The sequence below is a fragment of the Ixodes scapularis genome, unplaced genomic scaffold (assembly GCF_016920785.2).
Source record: "Ixodes scapularis isolate PalLabHiFi unplaced genomic scaffold, ASM1692078v2 PGA_scaffold2__306_contigs__length_199485367, whole genome shotgun sequence".
NCBI lineage: Eukaryota > Metazoa > Arthropoda > Arachnida > Ixodida > Ixodidae > Ixodes > Ixodes scapularis.
This window is the reverse complement of record NW_024609857.1, coordinates 136,378,809-136,397,917: the sequence shown is the minus strand read 5'-3', so window position 1 is coordinate 136,397,917 and position 19,109 is coordinate 136,378,809. Positions and strand designations below refer to the sequence as shown.

At 42.8% G+C, this 19,109-nt stretch overlaps 2 pseudogenes; both read right to left on the bottom strand.

The window, feature by feature from the left end:
- Positions 1-14,685: 14,685 nt before the first annotated feature.
- LOC120849993 lies at positions 14,686-15,598 on the bottom strand (annotated as a pseudogene).
- Positions 15,599-15,724: 126 nt separating this feature from the next.
- Positions 15,725-17,229, bottom strand: LOC115311926 (annotated as a pseudogene).
- Between the last annotated feature and the right edge of the window lie 1,880 nt (positions 17,230-19,109).

Here is a 19,109-nt window from a genome sequence, read left to right as displayed (position 1 = left end):
TTGTTAGTCAAATCTTTATTAAATAATTGGTTAAAAGTTATAACCGCGATTAAAGTATTAATCGATTAATCGGTAGGTTAATGATGAAGTTTCCAGCCCCAGTGTCTAGCCAGTTCACCATCTTTTATCATGGGCGGTTCCTAGAGCAGGGCTACCAAAATTGCGTCTAACGGAATAAATATTGCACAAAAAAGATTGTTTTCGTAAAACAATTTACAAAAAAAAAAAAAAAAAAAACTTATGTGTCCCCTTTAAGCCTTTTAAAAATGATTTTTCTTTTGTATTACAGTATTTTTCTGAAATGGGCCGTGTAACAGCTTTACAAAACTATTTGACGACGTGATTAGGAAGCTTGCACTGATGCAACATGAACTATTTTCTCAACAGATCTCATTGTCGACGCCTCCACGTCCCTAAAGGACATCTATAGCCGAAATGACTGTGCTGAGATCGCTGGTTTGATTATATCTTTCCATGCTGAGAGTTGCTTACTGCCAGAAATTATTCTATAAGGTACCTGGTCATAGTCTCGGACCCGCAATGCTGTTTTATGTGAGAAAGCCGTCGTTTCAGACATTATGCGTTTCTGTACATTGCCTTTATTAATTGCGGACTTTAAATGATTAAGTAAGGTTTGTAGGCTGACACATTTCAGACAATGCTGCGGCGTTTCATGCCTTTTTGAAGGCATAGGAATGACAGTGCCAGCTCTTTGCGCTTTCCTGTCCCTGCCTGGCACAAAGCCTAGAAGGAGATGTCCCGCTGAAGACGTAACGGTGTTCACAACACTTAGGGTCTCAACCTCGTGCTGCAACGGTGTCGAGTCCTAAGTAATTTTAAAGGCTTTTTTCCCCGTACGCCTTGACACCTGGGTTAAAATAAAATATGTCCATCAGTCATTAGGAAAGTGAGGAAACAATTGAGCTCTTGCTTTTTGCGTGTCACTGTGACGTTAAGGTGTCGCATGACGTGATATGACGGCCGATCACGTGGTCATGTGGCGTCAGGTCACGAGACCATGCGATTTCGTGGTGTTTAAGTGGTACCATGTGATACCATGACATCACGTGGTCTCGTGCTTTTTTAATGGCCACGTGACGTCTCGGGAGACACCATAAAGACCAGTAACGCGTCATGGTGTTACGTGACCTGGGGTCACGCCACAATTCACCGTGACGTCATATATGTGTCGTGTTAGGAAATTACACACATTTTGAAATTTTGATCTTATCGCATTAGGAAACTTGGCAATTTCGAACTTTCGAAACTACGGAGTTCGACGACAATCAAACTAACTTCATTCCGAAGGTTTAATAACCAAAAATTGGGAATGAAAAAAACTTTACTGAAGCTTTGCTTAGCGGATTCTAGTTTACTACCCAAATCTCGATTTTGCCTCGGCCTCGCCACTCGTACTGAGATTTCTTCTTGCGGATTTTGCACAGGGCATCTATTGTGTCAAACTCCTCTGGTTACCCCGAGCTAACCTCTGGTCCACCCGATGCCTGACCTGCAGGTTTCAAATCCGACCGAGGCATTAGTGTATGTATGCCTTCGACATAAGTCCTTCGATTGCCTCACGAAAAAGGCGGACTCGAGTAATCTCGCTGGTCGGGGCTGAGGCGCCCACAAAGAGCGACGGTGACGCACGGTTATACCAACTTTAGATCTGTGCTTGCACCATGATCATTAGTTGCCCACTTAATTTTAAAGCCACCAAGAACTTCTTTCTGTTTTATTATTGTTGAAAAAACAATGCCAATAACCAGTGATGGGCACCAGGAAGACCCCAATTTCGTCTGGTCGCTACTCGACCTTGAGCTGTGCCGGTTGCTGTACCTGGCTGTGTCCCTGTGACCAGTGTTTTCTCCACCCTGTGGGCAATTCCACCGAAAATGCACTCCAACAGCAGCTAAAAGACATTCCGTGGAAGCGAGATGTCTTCCCCTGATTACTTTATCTGAATGCGTCGTCTTGTATATTTTCGTACATATCAGCACCGCATTTAGGTGGTGTTCGATTGGATTACTGCTAGTTTGCAAAGAGGTAGAAATGACGTTTACCGGAACGCCTCGGGGTTTCTCGATGAACAATTATGGTTGTTTGGTGAATTACGTTAAAAATCTGAGTAGTACTGGTAGAGCCGTAAGCACCACAGTACTGGGAGTAAAGGAGGCTTTACGGCGTAAAAGAAATGTGCAACGTGTTTAGTGTGAATTCCAGCACTTTCCGCAATTCTATGAGAGGAATTCCGGAAATATTTATTCCAAACTGCGGAATTTGATTCCTACCCGTGAAATTCGCACAATTTAAACTTTAATTTATGATCGTTGAATTTTCAAACTTGTATCTAGAAGAAAGTTTAAATTTATTTTTCGGACTTGATTTCTAAAAAGTATTGAAGTCTTCGAACCCCAACTTGAAGATTCTTGACATACTATAACTATTTTAATTTCAAGCTCAACGGGGTTGAAAGTTTCGAACTTTTCGAATTCAAAGCTTAGGTTGTTCGAAATTATTGAACCTTTCGATCTTGAATATCGAGAGGTTCGCGGTACCTCTAATAAAAGCTTTGCATTTAAAGCACTTTATAAATCTCCCAAAGTGATAGGGATTTTGTTTATTATCCGTTGATACGTCCGATCGGAAACGGATGTATGCCAATTATATTATTAAATTACCTAGGACTCTCTAAGCGTCTATACAAATATAGATTATTTACACGTCGCGTTGCGCATATATAGACACATAGAGAAGGGAAGCCGAAAACCTCCTGCAAATCCAGAAATATCATATTTTGCATTAAAACACTTGACTGACGCACCACCACCTAAGACGGCTGCTGCAAAAAGCAAACATTCGGTTTAGAAGGCTGCTCAGGTGTTTTTTGTATAGTTAAAAAAAATATAGTCAATAATGATGTATATGTTTAATGTTTAATAATTAAGGTTCAAGTCAGAAATTGAATATTCTTCCCTAACTGCACTGCCATAGCAAAAGAAGGGTAACCTAGGTTGTCTTGAGTGTTATTCCCCGGAGACATGGCAAAAAATAACTGGGTACGCATTGCGTGCCTTGAAGTGGCGAACGTGTATCACCGTGCGTAGTTTCCTTGAAGTAGAGCCCCACCAAAGGTAGGGCTCGGGAGAGACACGTGAATTTCGCCTTTTTTCCGGATTCACACGAAACCTTCGAAGCTGATATTTTGTGACTCCTTGATTTCTCGGAAGCTCGTACTTAAATCCTCCCCTCTTGCCCCCTGCACACTCTCTCACCATATATGCACGGGCGCACTCGCTCGACACCTACTAAATTAAAGGGGTCTTTTGCAGGGCGCTCAAAGGTAATTTGCTTTGCCAGCCTGGTGCAAGCTGGAGCTCGTACCACCACGTTAAGCGCGGATTTAGCACACACCCACCAGTCCCGTAATCCGCAGCTCAGATTGTGCGAAGTGTCGCTGAAGATACATTAACCGATGAACTTTCTCTTACAAAAGTATTTATCAACTTTCTTCAGAATTTCTATCAAAAATTGTGTATAGAGGCCATAGATATTCGAAAGGAAATGTATTCACCTTTATCTACTGAAGAAAGGTAGACAATTTCACAACTTTCTATCCACTTTCTAGAAACCTCAATTCCGATTATCGCCAAAAAAAAATTATTATTAACTTCAGGATTGTCACGATACATGCATGGAAACATGCACTTGACACTTGCCGTGTTGCACATAAGCGGATATCATAAATACAATCACAACGGAGCGCTTATAACACTAGAAAGTTGGTAGTGGTGACTGCTGCACCGCTATATAGTATACTTGAAAGGCAATCACTTGAACGAAGACCATCCAAAAGAGAAAACGATTACAGGAATGTCGCACTTTGGTTTCGCACATACTTTATAGAAATTGTGGTTTATAATGGTTACTGAACTGCATCTCCAACTATAAAGCATTGCAAGAGGCGATAATTATTTGACACAGTCGAAAAAAGCAGCCACCAGAAGAGGATTTCACCTGGGTGTGATGTCGCTTCTCCCGCAGCCTGCATCTTATGATTCTATCGATTCTAGCCTATAGAAAGTCTATAAAAATATTGTTAAAGATACTCTATAGATATGTGGTGATAATAATTTTATAGCCTTAGACTTCGGTTGAAAGAAAGTCTACAGAAGAGTGAATGCATATATGGTAAATACTGTCGATTCGACGTGACTGGACAGGAAGCTGAAAGAGCGGTTAAATGTGGATAGAAATTTTATAGACTGCTAGAAATAATTTTGTAAGGATTTCCAAAATTCAGTCTCACAACTTTCATTACTATCATTTACGCACAAGCAGAGTACTGCTTTTGTAGGCCAGCATTATTTGTATGTATTTGTAAAGGGAATAAAACACATTATTATTATTATTATTATTATTATCTTGGTGTATGGCAATAGTGAAAAAGCAACGTTACTTTTCGTGGCGCGTGCGCTCGGTGGCGCATGCTACACCATTAGCCAGCCCAATAGGCAGACGCGGCGGAACCGGTGGAACGTTGGATGCCCATTATTTGCGATAAAAAGGGGTTCTATCGTGGCTTTTATGGTAAACGTCGGCGCAAAACGGGTGTCGATCCAAAGCGGTCCTCTTTCGTTGCCCATAGAGTCGTTGACGGTTGTGCTGACAGGAACGCTATATGCGCCCCTGCCTGCTCGCGTGCAGCCAAGATAAAAGAACCGATTTTGAACGTCGCTCTTCTGTGGAGCTTGTGAGCTGATCAATCTAAGAACGTTGTGCAAAACTACTGACGGCCTTCTTGAGGCTGATGAAGGAAGAAGTTGAAGGTACTATCAAGCGGGTGATAAACAAGGCCAGTACGTTAGAGACGTTAGAACAACACAACACAAAAATTAGTTACAACTGCGCCATATGCTTTTATTTTGAAGTGTACGATTGAATCGATCCCTTGGCAGATATTTAATCAAGGCGCTTATTGGTCGCCGCTTTGTACCGATCAGCTCTTTCGCTCACACCATCGAAATTGAAATAAATTATGAACAAACCGTTCGAAGAACCGACTCTCATCTGCCATTGACGTGCGAAAGTGACGGTGCCAGATAAAATTCAGTTTCAAGTCCGCCCTTAGTTCGTCGAAATTTAAATTGCTTTCTGAGCAACCTGATGGCCCTAAAATTTAAAAAAAGCTATATTTGCGTGTTTTCTTATAGTTTTTTACGTTTGTCTACGTTATAATGATCCACGGTGAGGTACGACCGCGAGCCACTAGGACATCTGAGTATCAGATGAAGCTTGGCCCACATTATTTATATTACACGAAGCAAGGAAGTATCGGTGTCTAGAGTTTGTATTGTTGTATTGCTTGTCCCGCGTTCTAAATTTGCTCGATCTTACTCCATAATAAAGGTTTTGTACCTTGGCTTTCAACTAAAGCCCCCCTATAAGAAGTATTCACTGGCGGCCATAGCTGTGTGCGCGACTGCTGAGCGCGTGCTGATCGCGAGCTTCCACAGTTCTTTTGTAACGTGCATTCCGCACCCTCAAGATTGCCGGTCTTAGCAGCCTATTAATGTGGGCTCGTTCTGAGCTTGCGCTCTAGACAGCACCCACAAATATGGCGCCCAGTGAATACTCTTATTCCGGGAAAAGTGGCGCCGTTCCTTGTTGTTGAAATGCTCGAGTCACGTGACGCGCGCCACTTCTGGGAAATTCATGGCGTCTGAAATCTAGCTCAGTGCTGCGCTGTGCCGCTATGATCTTCTCAAGGGCTGCACGTTGCACGTGCCTCGTGCGACGACGCACCTCGCGCTACTTTTGAAACGTGAAGGGGCTTTACTTTCAACAACCTTCTCCCGTTCAGCGTCGCTCTCTCTGCGTTACAAGGAGATATTGCCAGCGAAAGTAACACGAATTTATTTGAGTAAGATTTGAAAGAGACAAGGTAATGCAATGGCATTGAGAAGCTTCTGTGTGAATGGACCTTTAGCAAAACAGTACCGCTGAAGTGTTTTGGTCGCATGCCGGAAGCCAGCGTGGAGCACGGTTTTAACACACACGTTTTACTTCAGTGTTCGTCTGGGGCTTGTGTTTCTCTATTATAAAGTTTTCAAAATGAGATATATTTGTAATGAAATAATTACACAACAGGTATTTACATTTTCAGGGTCCTTCTACTGAACCAAGGGGATCAGTCCAGCCACGACATCCTCGCGTTTCTCGTATTGCGCCATCTGTCGTGTAATATAAATAAAGTAGGCAAGCACCGTTATGGCACTGCTAACGATGAATTGCTTCCGTAGATTGGAACAGCCTTTTTTTATTTTTTATTTTTAGAGAAGTAAAGTTTTTACTTGGTATTTTAACATCAAACTTTCACCGGTTAGGCTTGCCTCTCTAGTAAGTTATAACGGGATTTGTTGAAAATCTCATTTTTTGCTGACCTAAATTGGGCTTGAAGCATTAATGTTTACACCGTATGTTGCAATGTGTTTCCGACAGGATACGTCTTCAGCTCTAAATTTGCAGAATGCAACTTGTGCCGCGTTTAGCTTATTTAGAAATTACATAAATTCTGAAAATATTAACGTTGAACGATGCTTATTTTATGTCACGTACTTAGGCGGAGCCGACGTTGCAGAGACTGCCGCCGGCGGTCTTTCCAGCATCTTCTGCAGCTTGTCCAGGGTGGCTTCTTGACCGCGACAGCGAAATGCGGCAATCCGAAACTTAATAAACTTTCCGAATTTTTTTTAATCATCAAAAAATTTTTTTTCGCTATATCCGCGGGAGCTCCTTAATTTCCTTCAGTAAAAGCAGACACAAATGCATTGAAAAGTGCAAATGGAAATGGGAAATGGTGATCGCTCGCTGTAGTCGCGATTTCGTTATAACTAACTTCGTTATAACCGGTCTCGAGAGTATAAATCAAAAGGATTAGATTAAACAGTTGATCAGCGTTACGCAAGTTGTTCTTTGGAAATTATGGAACAGTGTGGCCCATCTGATAATAATTTGATTTAACGAATAGACATTTTCGTATGATACGAAAGCCCTTCCAGGTTGGTTTTAGTGGTTATAACGCAAGCTAATTGACAATATTGAAGATGTGAACGCACTAAGACATAATAGAATTAAAGCTTCAGCCAAGTTCGAATTAACGATCTAACTTTATATAGATGCTGATACGTCGAGAGATGTTCCTATGAATCTGGTATATATATATTTATATAGATGAATTTTTTTCTTAAATGACACCCAGAATTATCTATGTAGATTATACTCGCTCAATAATACAGTTATGGCATTTCACAAGAATACAACAGTCACCAAGTTTTGTTTCATCGCTTAAAAATTAAACATTTAGTTTCATTGGAGTGTAACGGGTGCTGATTTATACCAAGCCAGGATGATATAGCTCGCACAACCAAATATAAGCCGCCACTTCAATATCATGCAAATTATTACCCAAAAAATACAAGCTTGTGTCGTCCGCACCCAACGTTATATGAGGAGTCCGAGGAATATTTACAATGCCTTAAATATATGTATACAATAACAAGCAAAGGTTCAAAAATTTTGAGAAATCCAACATAATGTATTAAGATTCTAAATAAGATAACATTAGTCGATAAAAGCAATTAGATTTTTGAACTAGCGAGTGTGGGAGAAGCAGTTCTGGGCTGTCGATTGACAAACTCGATGCTCCCTATTCTATTTGTAAAGAAACATCGACGCCGCGAAGACAGGTTCCAATCTCGATCTGAGATGCTCCTTGTGGGCTCTACAAGTGCAAATAGGAACTGCTGCTCAGAAGACGTTAAAGCGGAAACGTTTGACAGGACGTTTCCGCCGGCTAGTCGACAACATCGGAATTGTATTTACGAAGTTCATGCTGCCACATACACGTCGTTACGGCTTTCACGACAATGTAAATAAGACGGAATTTGCTCTCTCTTTCGTTATGTACATGGTGTTTTTCGGCTGTTTTGCATGGCATACTGAATTCGTTTCTAATTTAGAGAAATAGAGTATCTTGACATTTGTTACAAAATCAGGCATCGAACTTCTTTGGAATTAAAGGAAAAGTACGCGTGAAATACGTTACCCTTGGTAATGTGTATTATACTTCATCCCTAGTGAAAAAATCTTATATGAATAAGAAACTTTTGTTCAATAAACGCATAATCAAATAAGATTATATAAGAACATACATGCACCTTATGAAAACATTAATGAACAATATGAGATTATATAAGAAGTCAGAAGAGATTTATAAGTTTCTTACACTTCTTATATAATCTTGTATTGTTCTTCCATGTTCTTATAATGTCCTTGTATGCTCTTACATGATCTTATTTGATCATATGCGTTTATTGTACCTAGAAAGGTATAATACATATAAACTTTTTATCTAGAAATATTCGTATTAAAACATCAGATTTGACACTTCTTGCTGTACTATAGAATTAGAAGATAAAACTATTTAGGTATGATGATGCATTGCATTGTGGTACATATCATATTAAATATACGCTTTTTTGAATATGGCAAAGAAGCAAAAAAAAAACTACAGATTCGGCATCGCTTCACCGTACGCTAATTCCAAAGAAGGGTTGTGCAGTATTTTCAGTTCAAATATACGAAATAAACATTCAAAATTATTTGAGTACTTAGTATGGCGTATTAATTGGCCACAAAATATTTGTCGAATTAAATTAGAAAAAGCTTGGATGTTTTATTTACTGTGGCGATTAAATGTAATTTTAGACGCACTCCTTTCTATGGAAGTGTCAAGTGATATGCCTATGCGGTAGAAACTAAGGGAGAGGAGGAGATCATAGCGCGCGGATACGCCAGAAAGCCGGGTTCTGACTGGAATGATAAGTGAGTAGATGCGAATCTAGCTACCATTTGTCTTTACTCAATGTTGAAAGGCGTTCGAACGTGGGCGCTGCCATACGCCGGTATTCGGTATTCGAACAAGTTCGAAGAATGAGTAGAGACGAAAGTAGCCAGCTTTAGGTCTACCCACCAATCATTCCAGTCTCCTTTTCTCTCTCTCAGCTTCTAGCCGTATAATGGACCTTGCCATTGTTTTGATAATAGAAAGCAAAAGAGGACGGTACAAAGCTATGTCTGTTTATTTTGTGCTTCCACAGGCACCACATTAACGACATGTTCGAGAAGTTTTTGCTTGCTTAAGTCTTGTTAGAAGATTTACAAAGAGATCCTGCTGTATATGTGTTAGGTATGTGAATACGTTTTAAGATTATAATTTTTTTTTATTGAAACAGATTGCGTCGGAATATTTCAAACGTGCATATTCACGCGTGTCTGCAAATACTTATTTTGTCCTTGATACAGAACTACGTCCTACAGACTAAGTTAACATTGTCCTACTCCAATCTACGTTGGGATGTAGATTTTGTTTCTCGTATGTTGATTACAACAATATATTATTTCGTATATCATAGAAGTGAGCAGCACTCAAGTCATGCATAAGTTCGTGCACTTTACGTTAGAAGCGATTTCTAATTTTTGCTTGCTCGTTTCGGGGATTCCTTCGTTACCGCTTGTGTCCTGTGTTAGGGCAACGCTAGATAGGAAGATAGACGTCGCAATGCTGGAGATAACCATCGTCAAGTTGAAATTGCAGTTTTAAACTAAGCAATAATCAGAGACTGATCCACTGTAGAGGCAGGGCAGCTCTATTAAAAACAAGGTACGGCCCACTACGTCTCGGCGCTGTACACACGCGAAGGCGAGATCAACGTTACTCGATTAACGCAGTTGGCAGAGTCCTACAGAGAGCGTGATCCCTTCTCGTACCCCTCAGCCAGGCTAACGCTACACGAAGCGCCAACATTCTTGCTCGCTGCGGCGCGTTTTGCAACATCACTTAAAAACACGGCCGCAGCGGGCAAAAACGATGACGCTTCAAACAGCATTTCCGAATCTAGGGGTTATCAGTAGAAACTGACGTGCGTCAGCGCGTGTCTTAGAAGGGATTACGCTCTCCGTGGGAGTTTGCTAACTGAGTTGATCGAGTAACGTTGGGCGTGATTGACCAGTTAAGGCTACTTGCCGCGTTGGCGCTACTAGTACTGCACGCTCCGGGCAATTCCGTGGACGCGCGCTGCCGCGCAGCAGCAGAGAGATACCACGGATCAAACCAATTAGCGCCGGTAATGGACCGCAGCTGTCATCGACCAGTAGCGCCGCGGTGCTCTTCCGGGGTACTAGTCGCGTCTCGCCGTTTGCAGCGCATCTGGCGGACCGAACTTCTGCGCTTCAGATCGAGCGGCCGTGGTAATGGACGTACGGAATGGCAACGGGGTTCGAGACATTCGTGTCATTTATGCAGCTTTTGCCTCCCGATTTCTACATATTGTGCTGAAGGAACACCGATAACCCTGTTCACAATGGACCCTAGGAGACTGACGTGGAGTGGCGATGTGCATGTAGTCGTTACGTCGGTACCGTCCCACAGGTAGTAGCGCAACGGAGGTGCAGCCGGAATGACTACGGCGTGCTCGTCATAAGAACGTCGCCCTTCCACACATCGTTAGATGGGGCCGAAAGGGAGGTGTGGCGATCGCGTACTTCTCCAATTGGCCGAAAGCGGTGCCACACTTCACGACCCATGTGTCACTATCAGCATGGTACTATCTGTACGCTGGCAGTAGTGCCACAAAGTCAACAGTTTGCGAATTGGGTTTTAATTAAGACAGAACAGAAAAGCCATGTTAAAATAAAATATGAGGGATTGTGTTCCAATACACGTGTGATCATTAATACCTTTACAGAGTGGAAAAAAATGTTCAATCTGCCCATTTTTTGTAACCCTGGAGCGCAAGGTGTCACAGTTTCAAGTATACCGATTATGCTGCGCTCTATGGGCATGATGTGCAGGACCAGTATTGCCCGTGCGCTCGTCACACCTTCTCTTCTAGCCAACTATAGCATGCTGTAGGCATGACTTCCGGGTGTAATAAAAAAACGAACAAAAAAACATTGCATTTGGCGCCGATTTTTTGTGTCAGTTTTAAAGCCGGCGGAGAAGCACAAAACAAAGGGACAGAGGTTTGGTTCCTGGCACTGCCTATTATTATTTTTTCTTCTTAGGGGGATTAAACTTTTAATTTCTCTTTCATTAAACCCATTAAGCTACCTGTACATTTGGATTAGTTACTCTTTAGATACCATAAAAAATGACGTGATTGTTCTGCAATATATCCGACCGGGCCTACTGACCCTAACGAACCATACCGTATTTGAAATTCCATTAAAAACGCATTCACGTACACGTCATGAAAAAAAAAAAGAGAAAACATTGAAGAGGTCTTTGAAGCTTACGATGGCATAAAGGAGTCGCCACGCGCCAGAAATGTTGCAACGCATTTTCGGATACTACTGTCGATCATATCTTTTTGAAGACCCATTTCGTTTTGATACATTCATAAGGTAGAAAGGAAACGCCGGAAAGCAAAACGTCGGTGCAGTAGTCGGCTCACGTAATCGATATTCAGGAGTCTCAAGTTCAGATCCCGGCTCTGTAAAGTTTTTTTGTTTCTTTTTGCGGCTTTTAACGTTTGAGTTGTATTTCATCGCTACGTGGGCCAAATCGTTCTTGCGAGAACGCATCGCACCTAAAAAAAAGTTGATGTTGTCATGGTTTTTGCCAATGGGACCATTTAAAAAAAATGATAGCGTTTGGTATTATTAAGTTACCAAATACTTTTCAGTAATTAACTTTTTATTTTTTAAATTCAAAGGTATGGCTTCAACTTGTTGGGTATCATCGATACGCACTGCATCCACCCACATTATAAATGCGTAAAGCATGCAAAACGTCTTATGGCGCTAAAAAAAGCGCACTAAATCAAGACGTGCTTTTAAGTCGCCGTTCTCAATCGAAACGCGTCTCCGCTGCAGCAGGGTTTCTAAACTCATCAAATACAAAGTTAGGGCCCAAGATCACGGGGCGCACCGATTGGACTATCACGATGATGACTGCACGCTTTTGTCGCTAGCCTCCAATCGGCGCGCTCCGCGATTTTTCGGCTCTAACTTTGTGTTTGACGAGTTTAGGTCCCCAGTCCTGCTCCACCACGACCAAAGCGTGCAACTAACGTGCGGCGTCAGGGATTCTTCAGAGGGCGCATGTGGACCCAAAAATAAAACTTATTCTTGCAATGTCGTTCCAACAGCACATCTCTTCATTTCGCCGGCTCGCGTCATACTTTTTTTTTTTTTTTTTTAACTTTCATACGAAGGAGGTGACGCGGTGATTGCGCGCTTTGTACATGTGGAGCAGGACCGTTGGCGCGGAGATGGGCTCCCATTGAAAACCGAAACGTGTAAACGCGTCCAAAATGATTTTTTTTGGAACACTGTAAAATGCTGTGCTTGCTTTATACAAGGTGTTTAATTCAATTCGAACATATGTATCGAAAAAAATACGTAAAAGGTACACTATACTGCCTAGGTCCTTCCCAGGATGGCATTGTGTTCATTTATTTATTTATTTACAGAGTACCTACATCGCCTCGAGGGCATTATTGTAGGAGGGGCAGGAAATGACACGCATACATAAAAAACACAAAGTGATCACTTGTCCGCACAGATTAGATATACAGCCGAGAAAAAAATACACTGTTGTCCAACGTGCTCACCGCATCATCAGGCAGCAAGTTCCACTCTCAATTATCTTTACAAAAAACGAATGACAGAAGCTGTTTGTTTTAAGGAATATTCAAAAACTTTTCTAGAGTTATCACACCTAGCTGAAACATACGTTGGCCCCAAAAGATACACATTCTTATTAATACCAGTATTATTATAATAAATGCGATGGAAAAACTTCAATCTTAATTTTTGCCTTCGAATGCTCAAGGGCTCCCATCCCAGCATGGTTTTAACCTCTGTCATACCCAGCGTATGGATCGTAGTTGTTACTAACAAATCGCGCTGCTTGATTTTGAAGTTTCTGTAATCTATCGATCAGATACTGCTGGTAGGGATTCCATATAACGCACGCATAATCAAGCATTGACCTTACGTGCAAGAAGTAAAGAGTTTCTTTTACGTCTCGGGAGGCGTGTTTGAAATTTCTACGGATAAAAAACAATATTTTACTGGCCTTATTAATTGTGTAGTCAATATGTTTATTCCATTTAAGTGATTGGTGAAAATAAACGGCAAGATATTTACATTCAGAGACATTACCGATTGTCAGGTTTTTGATAGTATAACTTGTAAAAAATTTAGAGACGTTTCCAGCAAAATTAACGAGGCTACATTTTCCAGTATTTAGGCGCATGTTCCATTGGTTACACCAGTATGCTATCTTATCTAGATCGCTCTGTAGGATCTCGACGTCTCTCGTCGAATTTATTTCCCTGTAAATAGCGCAATCATCAGCAAGATGTTTTATTGTCGGCTGAATATTTTGTAAAATGTCGTTAACGTAAATTAAAAACAGTAACGGTCCAAGAACACTACCCTGGGGGACCCCTCAAGTCACGGAAACGACTGAGATTTACTTCCATTTAAGACAACACATTGCTCACAGTCACTTAAGTAATTTCGTATGCAATTTAGTACCTTACTATTAATATTTATAGAGGCTAGTTTTATCAGTAGAAGGTTGTGTGGTACCGTGTCGAAAGCTTTGCTGAAATCTAAAAAGACTGAGTCTACTTGCGTATTTTTGTCATTTGCTTTTAATAGGTACTATTAAAAGCAAATGACAAAAATACGCAAGTAGACGCAGTCTTTTTAGATTTCAGCAAAGCTTTCGACACGGTAGCACACAACCTTCTACTGATAAAACTAGCCTCTATAAATATTAATAGTAAGGTACTAAATTGCATACGAAATTACTTAAGTGACCGTGAGCAATGTGTTGTCTTAAATGTATTTTTAATATATTTTAACACGCAGTTAGCAGAGTTCCAGGAGTACCTCCTGGAACTCTGCTAACTGCGTGTTGCATGAAAATCCACTCCAAAAGCCATGCTGGGATGGAGTAAAAAAGTTAAAGCTATCAAGATATTTGAACATTGCGCTATATAAAATATGCTCAAAAAGCTTAGAGCAAACTGACGTTAGTGATATAGGCCTATAATTTTCTACAAGTTCCTTATCTCCGGATTTAAAAACAAGAATCGCATTCGCCGTTTTCCAATCTATTGGGACCAACCCTGTCTCAAGTATCGTTTTAAATGTAATAGACAAGTACTGTGATACAATCTCGGAACACCTAATGAGAATAACAGGTGATATACCACCAGGGCCAGTAGCCTTTGACTGATCTAGGCCGCGCAAAAGAGAGGCAATACCATGAGCATCAATATCAATATCCGCCATCATGCCAGTAAAACAACTATGCGGTGACTCCACCCCATACCCAGAGAGTCCCGGGAAAATACCGACTTAAAGTAGGAATTGAAGCATTCTGCCTTCTCCACATTTTCCTTTAACATTTGGCCGTCAACATTAAGAACTGGGATAGAAATATCGTCTTTCCTGGATGTCTTTACATATTTCCAGAATACCTTTGGGTTTCGTTTAAGATCGCAGTCTAGCCTGGTAAAAAATGACTGCTTAGCTAACTTTATTGTTACTTTTAATTGATTATTAATATATTTTAACCCTTGCAAATTAAGGACAGAGTTATCTTTACAACGTTTTTTGTAAGCCCGCTTTGCTTTCCCCAGTAATTAACTTTTTATTTTTTAAATTCAAAGGTATGGCTTCAACCCAGTAGTTTCCGTATTTCGGCATTAAACCAAGGTTTTTGTTTACGACTTTGCCGCAAAGTTCTTGAAGGGACAAAAGCCTCAATTAATTCCAATATTTTATTGCGAAACAAAATCCAAATCTCCTCTGTTGTACAAGACTCAGATAAACATGAAAAAGTTAGAAAATATGTCTGTAATGCATTATTGATGGCGTCAAAATTACCCTTTTCATAGATGAGTACTCTGCGTGGCTCTTGTTTCAGTTCAGGTACTCCTGATACATTCAACTCGGTAACAACAGCATCGTGATCACTTATTCCAGGGTATGCCTTGACGCTAGAAACAATATTTGGGTCATTGCATAAGACGAGATCTAAAACTGCCGTCAGTCGAGTCGGCTCCATGACATACTGAATCAGACCAAATGTATATATTAATTCTGTAAACATAGAATAAACATGCGATTTGCTTCTTGCCGTCGTCCCAGTTAACCACGAAAAGTCTGGCAAATTAAAATCGCCTCCCAGAAAGACGGTGTCTGGTATCACTGATAACATATCTGAGAGTAAAGAAATGCTTGTTTCATTTCCGTCTGGCGGACGGTAGATAGATCCAAACACCACAGTGTTCCCTTTGGGAAAACGAACGCGACACCACACCGACTCAGAGTCATTCTCAAATATAACTGCAAAGCTAGTCCACCAAGATGAAACCAGCAAAAAGACTCCTCCTCCGTGTCGATGTCAGTCTTTACGATATACCGTAAATTCCGGCGGAAAAACCTCAGTGTCAGAGACCGCATCGTCCAACCAAGATCCGGTCCCCACAACAATCTGTGGATTCAAAGTCATTATTAAAGATGCAAGCTCATCAACTTTATTCATGATGCTACGGCAGTTCACAACCAGAACCGTAGGTTTCTCTGGCATATCAACAATGTCATCTTTGCTTGGTCTGTTGATAGGAGGTAGGTGTCGTCATTCTGCTACGATCTCGGAATTAGTCGGACGATGCAGGACTGGTTGACACGTGTCGCTGTCCCAGATAAACGTCTGCCCATTTATTACTAACTTATCATAGTTCAAATAGTCCCGGTTTTCTTTATTTTGCCTTTTCTTTTTTGCGTAGTTTCAGAGTTGCCGCCGTTTTTCTTGAACTAGGGGACTGAAGTCTTCCGAGACGCTGATTGGGGTATTTTTAAACCTAAATGCATTTCGCCTCACATTTTCTCTGGCTTTTCAGCCAGCAAAATGCGCAACGATAGGCCGATTGTTTTCATTTTTAAATGCTCTCACGCGGTGGGCTCTTTCGATCTCAACATTGTCGATAGATAACGTTTCTTTATAGATGTCCCTTATTAGTTTCGCAGATTCTTCCCATGTCTCTTTTCTGGAGTTGTCGGGAACACCAAAAAATACTAAGTTTGATCGTCGACTTCTATTTTCAAGGTCGTCTAATTTGGATTCAAGTTTAAACACACTTTCTTCAACATGTGCCACGCGTCTTTCTAGTACCTTTGTGTTTGAAATTACGCCATCAATCTTATTCTCAAGATCAGCTTGCCTTTATTCTATGCCTGTTAGCTTTGCCAAAACAGTTGCTTGTCCAGAGTGCAATTCCAAGAGCATGCTTTCAATTTTTCCCAACTGTTCAGTTTCAGCGTTAGATATGGGACCGGGGTTTGATTCCACGTCCCCTGCCAAGAGGAGCAATGCTTCCGTGAACAAAAGACAGGAGTCGAAGAACAGGAATGTTAACCCATCAATCACCCCGACACCAAAAAGATAAGAACACCAGTGCAGCATGCGTTTGTTTATAGGGCACAACACTCTCACAAGCAGTAGATTACTTGTTCGATAGCATTTAGAGCATTTCAAGTAACCAACCTGATACATGAAGCAACGTGAGTACGGGCCGAAAAGAGTGCCGTGACCCAGTGCTGCCGGACGAGGTAGCTCCCTTTTGTGGCTGTGGTGGGGCGGATCCGGAAGTGTCCCTCGGAGCCTAGCCATCTGCCGGTCTTCAAGGAAACCCAGAAAAGTTTCTGTAGCCTCCGCTGGCTCGAATGGGCTGCCGGTTGACATTGTCACAAATCCGGATAGTGGCGTCCATGGCTCCGAGATGGGAAACGCCGCCGCCCGTCGAAGTTCGCCGCGACAGCAAGGATCCCGGCGAGCACCTGATACATGAAGCAACGTGAGTACGGGCCGAAAAGAGTGCCATGCCCCAGTGGTGCCGGACGAGGTAGCTCCCTTATGTGGCTGTGGTGGGGTGGATCCGGAAGTGTCCCTCGGAGCCTAGCCATCTGCCGGCCTTCAAGGGAACCCAGAAAAGTTTCTGTAGCCTCCGCTGGCTCGAATGGGCTGCCGGTTGACATTGTCGCAAATCCGGATAGTGGCGTCCATGGCTCCGAGATGGGAAATGCCGCCGCCCCATCGAAGTTCGCCGCGATAGCAAGGATCCCGGCGATCACCTGATACATGAAGCAACGTGTGTACGGGCCGTAAAGTGTTCGGTGTGGAGGCCTTTCCAGACCCACCTATTAGACAAACTCCAGAGAATGCACCGCCGAGCGACCTCAGCTCTCCACTGTCGGACCTTGGGTCGTCATGACCCTTCGCTTCCTTACGGCGCTCGTCTCAATGCCCTTAGGTGGCAGAGCCTCCATCATCGCCGGACAGTGGCAAGGGTTGGGCTTCTCTCCAGATTACTTTACGAACTTTACGAGTCTATGGTGGGCACCCACCTCCATTCGAACACCAGAATTGGGAAGCGCTCTGGACATCCTGAACAGCAGCACTCCCGAACCGTACGCCACTCCCATTATGTTCTTCCAGCCGCCCTCAGAGACTTAATTGCGGCCCCTCTGTCGGTTCGCTCTCCGCTCTCCACCAATTCGGCAGAGTCGGCCGCCCTACGCCGGGTGTTCTCGCGCTCATGACACTAAATGTAACCGATGTGCGCGGAGTGCGGGTGCGGCAGCTTCTTGCACGGAAGTTGCGGTGGTGTCGGGGCGCCGGGCTCCCATTAGCTCTGACTGGAGGGATGAGGGCGGTACCTCTGGGCTAGTGGCCTTGAGGCGCTAGCTTTTGGCGTCTACCTAGTGACTCTAAGTCTACCCTGTGCCACCCCGGTCGGAGCTGGACGGGGCTTGACGTTCTGACGTCGCCGCGGCCCCAGCGCGGGTGGCCGATGAGCATGGGCTCTGCATAATCTTGCTCCTGCACTGTGTTTATTTTTATTGTTTTGTTGTTATTTTCGCCCCGGGTGGCAGGCTAAGAGGCGCACCAGTGCACGGGCTGTCACCTTTCTTTCCAAGCCTCGCAGGCCACCCGAGATAACGTTTCCCCTGCATATAAAGTTTATAATTATTATAATTATTCGAGTCGGCATCAGTTTCCGCGTGAAACACTTGCGCGCGTTTACCTCGAACGCCGGTTCCGTGCCCTTCCCCCTGCCTTATCTGCCGCGCAAACCAGGGGGGAACGTGTGTTAGTCAGGAAAAATGCCACCGGCCGTAGCATGTCTAGCTGCCGGCGGGGCGCGCATTTGTCACGGGCCTCAAAAATGGCCAATTAGTAGCTTTAGATTCGCCCCATGGTTTTGCTCCACGAGGAAGCAACCGTGCACGCTTCGCAAGCGCGTTCTTTATTGGAAAGAGCTCTACGGCTTGAATTAACGCACGCCAAGAAAGCTAGTGTTCTAGAAACATTTTACATCTCTCTTCGGAAGAACTAGACGGTTAAAAGATAGCTTCAAGGTAAGTGCTCTTCTGCAATTTAAATTCGGCATGAATAGTGGCAATTGCAAACTCAGGAGGGACACTATACCTATTACTTTTTTTTTAATGCACGGAGCCCCGACAGCTCCGTATCTAATGTGAAGCACTGATAGAAGAGAAAAACGTCTAATTTTTGCGCAAAAGCTAGGTGCCCGGGACGGGGTCCCATTTTTCAGCAGACCTCCCTATCAAATCTTTGATCTCGAGCGGACGCTCGACCAGCGGGCGTTCGAAATGCATTCTCGTTCGGAAAATTTGCGTAATAACTATATCTTTTGAGTACAATAAGTAGCCAGCCACTAAATACTCATGCAAAAACCTTGCTACGTTTATCAGCCATCGCTCACATAATTCGTCGGACCTTGTTTTAAAAAATGTCTTGTTTTTAGATTGCCTTTCAAGATCTCCGCTTAGGGGTACGTCAAAAGAGGTGCGTAATTGCACACTCCAATCACGTGACAACGTCGGTGGATTCAAGGCGAAAGGTAAATTGTCTATTGTCGGCCACACATTAAGGGTTCATGTGAAGCTCGTCCCACCTTTTTACACTTCAGCAGAGCGAACGCTGCAAAGGGTGTCAC